Source organism: Phyllostomus discolor, chromosome 12 (assembly GCF_004126475.2).
Source record: "Phyllostomus discolor isolate MPI-MPIP mPhyDis1 chromosome 12, mPhyDis1.pri.v3, whole genome shotgun sequence".
Classification (NCBI taxonomy): domain Eukaryota; kingdom Metazoa; phylum Chordata; class Mammalia; order Chiroptera; family Phyllostomidae; genus Phyllostomus; species Phyllostomus discolor.
In genome coordinates, this window is record NC_040914.2 from 11,472,719 (window position 1) to 11,482,424 (window position 9,706).

The window sequence follows — 9,706 nt, forward strand, 5'->3', positions numbered from 1 at the left end:
CATTTACTTTTTGAATGTACTAATTCAGATCTCCCAACACCATTTACTGAAGAGGTTATTTTTATTCAGTTTTATGTCCTGCTCCCTGTGTCAAATATTAATTGACCATGTAGATATGGATTTATTTCTGGCCTTTCTATTATCTTCCATTGGTCTATGTTTCTGTTCTTATGCCAGTACCAGACTGCTTTGATTACAATGACTTTGTAATATAGTTTGATATCAGATATTATGACCCCTCCTACTTTGTTCTTTTGTCTCAAAATCACTGAGGCCATTAAGGGTATTTATGGTTCCATACAAATTTTTGAAACATTTGTTCTATATCTGCAAAACACATCATGGTATTTTCATACAGATTACATTGAATCTATAGATTGCCTTGGGTAATATGGACATTTTAATGATGGTAATTCTTCCAGTCCATGAACATGGTATATGCTTCCAGTTATTTGTGTCTTCCTTAATTTCTTTTGTCAGTGTTATATAGAACTCTGAGTACAGGTTTTTACTACTGTGGTTAAATTCATTCTTGAGTACTTTATTTTTCTTGTTCTTGTAGTAAATGGAATATTTTTCCTAATTTCTATCTCTGATATGTCATAGTTGGTGTACAAAAATGCCTTTGTTTTCTGAATGTTGACTTTGCACCCTGATATTTTGATGAATTCATTTATTAGGTCCAGTAGTTTATTAGTGGAGTTAATAGGGTTTTCTGTGAACACTATCATGTCATCTGCAAACAGTGACAGGTTTATTTCCTCCTTTCCAATTTGGATGCTTTTTATTTCTTCTTCTTGTATGAACACTGTGGCTAGAATTCCAACACTCTGTTGGATAGAAAATGCTAAAACATATGCACTTGTTCCCGATCTTAGTGGGAAAGCTTTTGTCCATAGTATTTTCATATGATCCTCTGCATTTCTGTATTGGTTGTAATTTCACCAGTTTCATTTCTGGTTTTATTTATTTGACTCATGTGTTTTTTCTTTCTTTTTTTTTTTTGATGTGTCTAGTTAAAGGCTTGTTAATTTTGTTTGTCTTTTGAAAGAACCAGCTCCTGAATTTATTGATCCTTTGGATTCACCTTTTAGTTTCCATGCCCTTTATGTCTGCTCTGATCTTGATTATTTTCTTTCTTCTGCTTGCTTTGGGATAAGATAGGAGTTTTAATAGCCACTTGATGTTAGGAAACTTCACCATCATACCACATCTACAGTCTCCCTACTTTGGGGTGGTTCTCTGTTCTCCTTGGTTGTTGGACTTCCATAGATTGTGATTTTCTAGTATTTCTGGATGTTTTTTGTTTTAAGATTGCTTATTACCTTTCTTATGTTTTTTTTTTGCGGAAACAACATGAGGATATTTACACATCCTTCTTGGACAGAGTGCAAATGGAAGCTTTTAAATGACAGTCACTAAAAGGCTCACTGATGGGAGGAGCACCTGCCCTTCCATCACTTTAAAAAAAAAATATTTTTCCTTTCAAATACAAACTTTAAAATTAATCTCTAAAAATTAGTGAAAATGTAATATTATGAATGAATAAATTCAAATTATTAAATCAGTTGTATTAATGTTTTTTTTGCATTTTTATACCTGTGTCCTGGCTAAAATTTTATTTATTTATTTATTAAAATATATTCTTATGATTCATTTAATGAAGTATCCTCTGCATCAGGCTATAGTTTAAAAGCATTCATATGACTGTGATTTGAGAAGAATGATTTACAATCAATAAGACCCTCCCCCCTGAAAGCTTTCTTCCATGGACTTCCCCTGTATTTCACCTTAGGAGTACAAGGCAGTTCTCAATTTACATGAACAACATCTTTACAACTGCCTAAATAGAAAATTAGTATATAAATAGTACTAGGCATTTACTAAATAACTCACAGGCCAAGGAGTTTAATTGAGCAGTTGTGAAATGTAATGTGGAAGAGGTTTTGATACCTTAAGACTGGGTAATCTGCTGTGTTTCCATGTCTTTGACTGCATTAAGAGAGTGTTTGGTTCCCTTCTTACCTGCAAAATGGTAAACTCTGCTTATTTGACTAGCTGTCCAATCAGCATATTTTATGTTATACTTTTTGCTTTTGCACTTGCTTTTGAATTAGGAGCAATATGGCTTGCCCATATGTGAAGTCCAAACAAAGTTCTCAGATTGCTGTTGTTCAGTTTCAATGTTAGTGTAAAATACTTACTTAAAAGTTCAGTGTTTCCAAGTTCACCTATGGTATATTTAACTTCATTGCACTGCTAACAGTGTGTCTGTGTTAAAAAGCCATCGTAAGCTTAGTCAAACAAAAGGTTGCCTTAACAGCATCACATTCAGTGATGTCAAGCCCTGCAACTTCATGCCAGGTTTCTTGTTCTCGAATAAATTGTTCCAGACCTTTATTCAGTTCCTGACTGGTCTCTAATTTTCTCCCCATAACATTTAAAATAACAGTTTCAAGTCTTTTTTTTTTTTTTCACTTGTGTTACTTTGACTTTCATGAACAATTTGATCATGCAGCTGTACAGTTTCATCTTATCTTTCCATGGCCTCAAACTCATGCCACTTTGTTACTTGACTCTGGGACTGCCAAAGAACTCTATTCTCAACTCCTGCAGACAAAACAAGGCCAAGTCATCCAGCCACAGATTGGATCTATAATCATCACTCGTTCATATATGATCTAAACACATCTCCAAGCTTACCAGCATATTCCTAATTGATTCCTCTATGGAGTTCACAATTTGATCACTATTTCATGAGATTTCTATTCTCTATATTTTAACTTTTTCTTGAATTTTTCCTGAGAAATTGGAAATCCCTGGGACCTTCCCAATATTCTCAGAATGTTAATTAGTTTTAAAATTAAACAATCAGGTCATAGTTGGTATCCCTCTGTATAGATGTCTATATGTCCACATAATCTGGAAATAATTGGAACTGGTTTATAATAATTCCTTCACTTAATTGGCTCACATAAATTAAAATATAACAAAACTAACCCAATTTCTAGTTCATTAATGGGCAATACTTTTTATGACTAAAGTGATGTTATTTTTGCTAAATCTATGAATAACTGGTAGGTCAGAGTCACTCAAGAACCCAGACAGACACAGTGAGCTAAGGGGAGCAGGGTGTGTTAGCAGGGAATAAGAGGGAAAGTGGAGCCAACTGAGGGATGTTAAGAGGAAAGTTGGGTCAACCAAGGGAGGCTGTGGAGCCAACCAAGGGAGGTTGTGGAGTCAACCAAGAGAGAAGGGGACTTGTGGAAGAAAGTAGAGCCAACCAAGGGAGGTTGGGGAGGGAACTAAAGGAGGTAGGAACTTGTAGGGCAAAGTAGAGCCAACTGAGGGAATCTGGGGCTTGTAGGGCAAAGTGGAGCCTACTGAGGGACATTGGGACTCCCTCTGTTGTTCTTAGATCAGGGTTTTTAAACGCAGAAAAGTATCATTGGGGTATTAGAGTCTGAATGGCTAGAACTGGTTGCTAAATGAAAGCTACATCCTGTTATGCCTGAAAGCCAACCACAGACACTAATTTTCCTAAGTAGTGTCTGCAGTTTCCAATGGTTCCATTTTCTCACCTGCTGATTTTCATTCCTCCTAGGAATGCCTACATCTAACAATAACATATCCAAATAATGAGTCAATGACATACATAATATTAATGTGCACATATATGATTGGAGTACTTATATGACTCTAATGAGATTGACTGTGGCTACCATGGAACAGGATTCATTGTTCACATGGTTAAAAGATCAAATATTTCTATAAGAAGGAGAAGCTTCATGAACCAGTGTGCACACGTGGTTTAAAAACACTAGATATGTACAATCGATGACTTGCTTGCCTTTCTCCATACTAATTAATGGAAATATTATTATATATTGAACATATTTGTTATTCAAAAATAACTTCTCTAACAGTCTATTTACATAGCATCCCATGCAGTAGATAGAAAAATAAATAAGAATATAACAATTAAGGAGATATCTTTAAACCCAAAGCAGACTATTGCTTGTTTTTGTGGAGAGTCTCTGTGAATTCCTGCCCAGGGTCTGTGCTCTGGGCCCTGGAGGATAGCTAGGGTAATTAAAGAAAGCCCATCAAATGTAGTGGAATTGGGAAGAGGATCTCTAAGCAATAGAATAGTTACCTGCCCAAGAACTTGAGTCTGAATTGATACTAGAGGTAAGGCTGGATGAAAATACATTTGAAAGGCTAAAATTGTAAAGTTAACAGCTTGAGTGGCTTTGCTGACCACATGCCATGATAAGACAAACTCCAGAGAGGTTGAATCCACCCTGTGAATTGTTTGAGGCCACAAAACCTGGCCTGAGGGAGGGACTATAAAAAAAAAAATCAGAGTAGAAATGAGAGCCCACTGGGTGAAGAAGTTGAATGATGAAGTTCAACAGAGACCTCTGAAAGCTTTCCTGATGGTGATAACCTCTATAAAGAAGAACAAGGTGGGAAGCAGTAGATAAAGAGTGGATGGGTTGGGCAGTTACTTTCTTATGTAAGATGGTCAAGGGAAACATCCATGTCTCTGTGACATTTGAGCGAGACCTAGAAAGGAGCAGATAGAGTCAGGGAGGACTTGGCTGGTGACACTTGATTTGTCCTCATTAGTTACTTAAGTGCAGAAGAACTGACTTTCACCACATATTTTTCTCTGATGAAGTTTTTTCCATAAAACATAAGATGAAAGTTTTTAACAGTCACTTGAGGTTATAAAGCTTCACCCTGAGAATTCACCTGCATTCTCTGTAGGTCTGGGTGGTGCCCTCTTCTCCAAGAGATACCAAAGAAAAAACAGGTAAAACTTAGTTTCATAAGGTGTGAGGTCATTTCTAATTCCATGAGCATTGGTCTAAACTAGGAAATATAAGCTAAAGTGTTGGTTTTATTACCAAAGCTTCCAATTATTTATTACTAACAAAAAGAGCAGAACTGTATTGAACTTATGAGAGTAATTTTATTGACACATAAATAAGAATAATGAAGGTTTAGAAATATTTTGAAGGAAAGGGAAAGACAAAGATCAGTGTTTCTACTCAAAGTGGTGTCCTCTTGTCCATTCCCATTGTCTACAACAGTGTCCAGGTGCCCTCCACATGTTTACATGAAGAAGAACAGAGCTCAGATTCTATGAGCTCATCACCTGCTCCCACTGGTTATCACAGGACCAGTGCTCATCCTCTGAAGGACACAATGTCACCTCCACTGGGGACATGGTACAAATGAGACCAACCTGAGATGAGAGTTATCTGAAATATGGCCTTAATTCAACAATAATGACAATGTCTGCTTACATTTTTGAGTGTTTATTGATTCAATGCAAATCTTTTAAGAACTATTCACCTTCAAAAAATCTACTATAATGCTGAAAAATATTTTATTTAAAATTTAATAACTTATGTCAGCAAATGACTGTCACCAAGTTTGCACATGCAGCATAACAGGCAAACTTGTAGTAGATGTGACTGGGTTGGAAACTTCACATTTGTAAGTCCCAGCATCTTCCCTCTTCACAGGGTTTATGGTGAGGCTTTGATGGGCCGTTGACAACTTCATGCGCTCATTGAACTGCAGATCCATGTTGTTGAACAACCAGTGAATGGAGAGTGCATTTGTTTTGCAGGTCAAGACGACAGAATCCTTATTCTCTGTTACTGTGGTGCTACTAGCATTGAGGGAAACCACTAATTCAGGCTCTGTGGAGGAACAGGGAATGTAACTGATTAAGATGGACTTCACACATAGAACCGTGCTACTTACTCAGATCTTAACCACTCACAGCCCACAGTGACTTAAGTAAGAGTTACCAGAGTATGTTCCTGACATTTGCAGAAGGATAATTATCTAAGTTCAAGTGAACTTATGTAAGGAGAGAGCTGCAGCTCCACTCTGACCATATATAATCCCAGGGTGATTCCATTCATATTCCCTCAGTCATCTATGTTAGCAGCTCACAAAACCTCTTCCCAGCCCATATGTCTTATCACCTCATCATCAGATAGAATTTTTCTCTCTTGAGCTTTTACTAACCTTTTACTAATTTTTTTTCACAAAGTATTATATCCTACTCCTTATGTGAACTTTATCCATGTTGTGGAAGGCAGGCCCACCACTTTGTCCATCTCTGGAGCCAAGCAAGTTTACAGTAAGGGGAAACCCATTTAGCTTTTGTCAAATAATTTATTAGGCAGTAAAGACTGTTCAATAAAGAAAAGACAATCTTTCCAACAAATATGTTGCACAGTTATATTGACATGCAGAAGAGTAACATGGGTTATTGTCTGATCCCACACACAAAAATTCAATCAAATAGATCAAATTTCAAAGGTTGGATCCAAAACCATAAAATGCTTAGAAAAGTATAAGGAAAAGCCTTATAACATCGGTTTTGGAATGATTTTATGAATATGGCACTAAGAACAAAGGTAAAAAACAGGTCATTTGTATTTTGTCAAAATGGAAATATTTTCTTCACCAAAAAACACAACAGGTTGAAAGGTGATGTATGGAATTTGAGAAAATATTTTGCAAGTCATATGGAAAATGAAAGGTTAATGTCTAGAATATACAAAAAGCCTTCTACAACTCAACAGCCACAGCAAAACCACATATAAACTGACTTAGAAAATTAACAAAACACTTGAATAGACATTTCTCCAGAAAAAATGCTCAACACCACTATTACTTACAAAAATGAAAGTCAAAATTCTCTAGGTTGACTTAGTTGCATGTCATATTGGGTGTGGTTGACTTTGCTCCACAGGGAAGAGAATAAAGCTTGCCCTGTGTAGTACCTTTCCTTTCTCCAAAAGCTTCTTCAACCAGAGTTGGCTCCTCTCACATCTCAGTCAACTTGAGTCTTTGAAAGAACCCAGGAGGTCTGTGCATCACTAGAAAATGCATGGGAATCTGGTTGCTCAGAGAATGTATGGCCACTAGCTATATGTCTGGTGGAAAGTACAGACTTTCTCAGGTGTCATTTAAGTATCAGTGTTTGGTTATGGAGAGACTTAAGATTGGGAGTCAGATATACCCCTGTAATTCTTGTTCTTCACTGACAATCTAACTGCCTGGTTGACAAGAAGTGTTTTCTTGCAGCTGTAGAGACTCCTGTCACCCTGCTGAAGTCTGTTTCTATGAGGCACCACTTCCCAAGACATCCCAGAGGCTGGATTTTTTACAGATTAACACATAGAGTCCAGGGGGAAGCCAGTGGTATATTGACTACTCAGGCCTCTGGGCCAAAAATTGGTCAGGTCTTTCAAGTTGAGTGAGACCCAAATTAGTCAGTGAGCAAAATGGGTCAGTGAGCCAAAAATGATAGAGCAAAATCCAAGAAGTGATTTAGGGAAGAGGAAAAAGGACAGGCAGACGTGCATTAAGGCAGCAGAATAAAGTGCTGTACCCTTAACCATTCAAGTCATCCTCTCTCCCCTGAGGGCAGGTAAGGGCAGGTGCAAATGCAAAACAAGTGTCTTATAGCAAGTGGTGTCATGGACTTGCTGAAATTCTGGACCATGTGAGCAATAAGTGTTAGGTGGCTATAAGATATTAATTTGGGAGAAACTTAAAATTCTTTTGTATGTGAAAATTATTATTAACATACCTGGGCCTAAGAGAAACTACAGAAAGATTATTTTATTACAGAAAAGAAACTGATTTGAGATGATGGTCTCTGTTCCTGGAGGCACAGAAAACCTTTCTGTCATGGCAAGAATTTAACGGACTGAATCCAGGTTCCAGGCTCTGAAGTGATTTTGGATCATTCATTCATTCATTCATTGAATCATCATCTACTTCCTCCTATTTCATCAAAACCAACTGAATGTTTGTTACATGTTGGTCCATGAGTTTGTTTCAGGCATAGAGTGAGGAGTGAGTATGCAAAGTGCTTTCTTTATATTTGCTTGGGTTTACTCTACCAAAAACAAGAGGCAAATAAATAATTGATTTGAAGTCCAGTGCAGGAAGGTGTGGATAGGCCATATGAGGGGGAGACCTGTGCAGTGATTCTGATTGTCACTGCAGGTAGTTTGTTCTAGAGTAAAAATACATGATTTCTCCTTTTTGTTACTACACAGGCCAAAAGGTATTTCTGTGAGATAAGCATGCCTAAGGCAAAAGAATCTGCACCAACTTGTTGGTTTAAAAATCCAAAGACACCCTCATTGGGTCTCTAAGGTAGAGGAATTAAATCTAAGACCACAGACACACCTTGAGGCACTCTCATCACTTGCTCATGCTCTGTGTAACTCTGATGTTGTGACTGTATTTACGGGTACCTCCATTTATTGTCAAGGAAAGTTGGCTGCTAAGTTGTGAGTGTACAAACTGTACAATATTTACAGCATCTGACCTTAACCAGGGACAGAAGAGCTGTTCATATAAGAGGCATCACTCATTTATTGGTTCCAAGAGAGAATTGCTGGACTGATCCCTGGTAAATAAGGAGCTTCCAGGAGCATCTTTTTTTCTAAGTTTCTTTCTGGGGATGCTGACTTTCTTCTGAACCTTTCTAAGACTCTCAGGATAGTCGGTTATACACAAGGACATTGCCTAACTGTGCTCTACACACAGATTCAGGAGATACAAAACTCCATTTTTGCCAACATGTGGCTCTTAGGCCTGAGCCCTGACTAGTGACTAGCTCAGGATCTTTTTGTCTTGGGATTCCATTAAACTGTTTCTCACTCAGATTGTCCCAGGAGTTCAAACACAACTTGGGACACACCCACAACTGTCCCTGGGTTCAAGATCCCTGGGGCAAGGTTCTGGAGAGGAATTTCTGAGCTGAGCTCCGCATGAATTTCAGGGGTTATCTCAGACCATGCTTTGACCTAGTATGTCAAAGTCATTCTTAAGGTCAAGTTCATAGGCAGGTGCTCAGGGGGCTGAAGTGAGATGGGACTCCCTCTGCAGAGTAACTTCTACCACAATGATCCTTCTGTCTGTAGTGACTGTCCACAGGGGTGCAAGTTGGAAAGGCAACTGATAACTTAGAAAATTCATCTACACAAACTCCAAGGAGAGATACACACAGGTATCTCTCCTGTGTGTGAAGTAGAATCCACCCCATTCAGCACCCAGTGGTAGGATAGCAATCACTCACCGTATACATGAAGCCATGCAAATCCAATGGCTTCTATTTTACCTTCAAGGTAGACTTCTACGGTGTACATTATTGCATCATTCATGTTGGCATTGTCTATCACCAAGGATCCATCAGGGGTTATTCTCTCTCGACCACTGTATGCAGGACCTTTTATATCACCTGTTACATTTCTTATAAAAAATGCAATCATACGATTTTTTTCCCTGCTTTGCCCCCTGTACCATACGAAGGCTCTAGCATCAGGAGGCATATTGCAGAGAGGTAGATGTGCAGCCTCCCCTTTAGCAGTAAATGTTGACACAATACTGAGTTCAGCTATGCTGGGCTGGCACCAGAAGTTGAAGAGTGAGGCTAGGAAATAAGAAAAAAAATATGCTTGTATATATATATATATATTTTGATGGAAAGATGAGGCTCTGATTTCTGAGTAGGTCTCTTTATTTCTCAGCTTTGGTATAAAAGTGAGCAGGTGTCTCCCATGGTCAAGTTCCACAGCATGGACCCCATTATTTCAGCACCTCTAAAACTGTTACTTTTTTTGGTTTCAAATAGTCTTCTCTAGGTGTTTTCTTG

General features: G+C 38.0%; 1 pseudogene; it reads right to left on the minus strand.

Annotated features, from left to right (window-relative positions):
- Positions 1-1,954: 1,954 nt before the first annotated feature.
- LOC114511399 lies at positions 1,955-9,215 on the minus strand (annotated as a pseudogene).
- Positions 9,216-9,706: the final 491 nt, after the last annotated feature.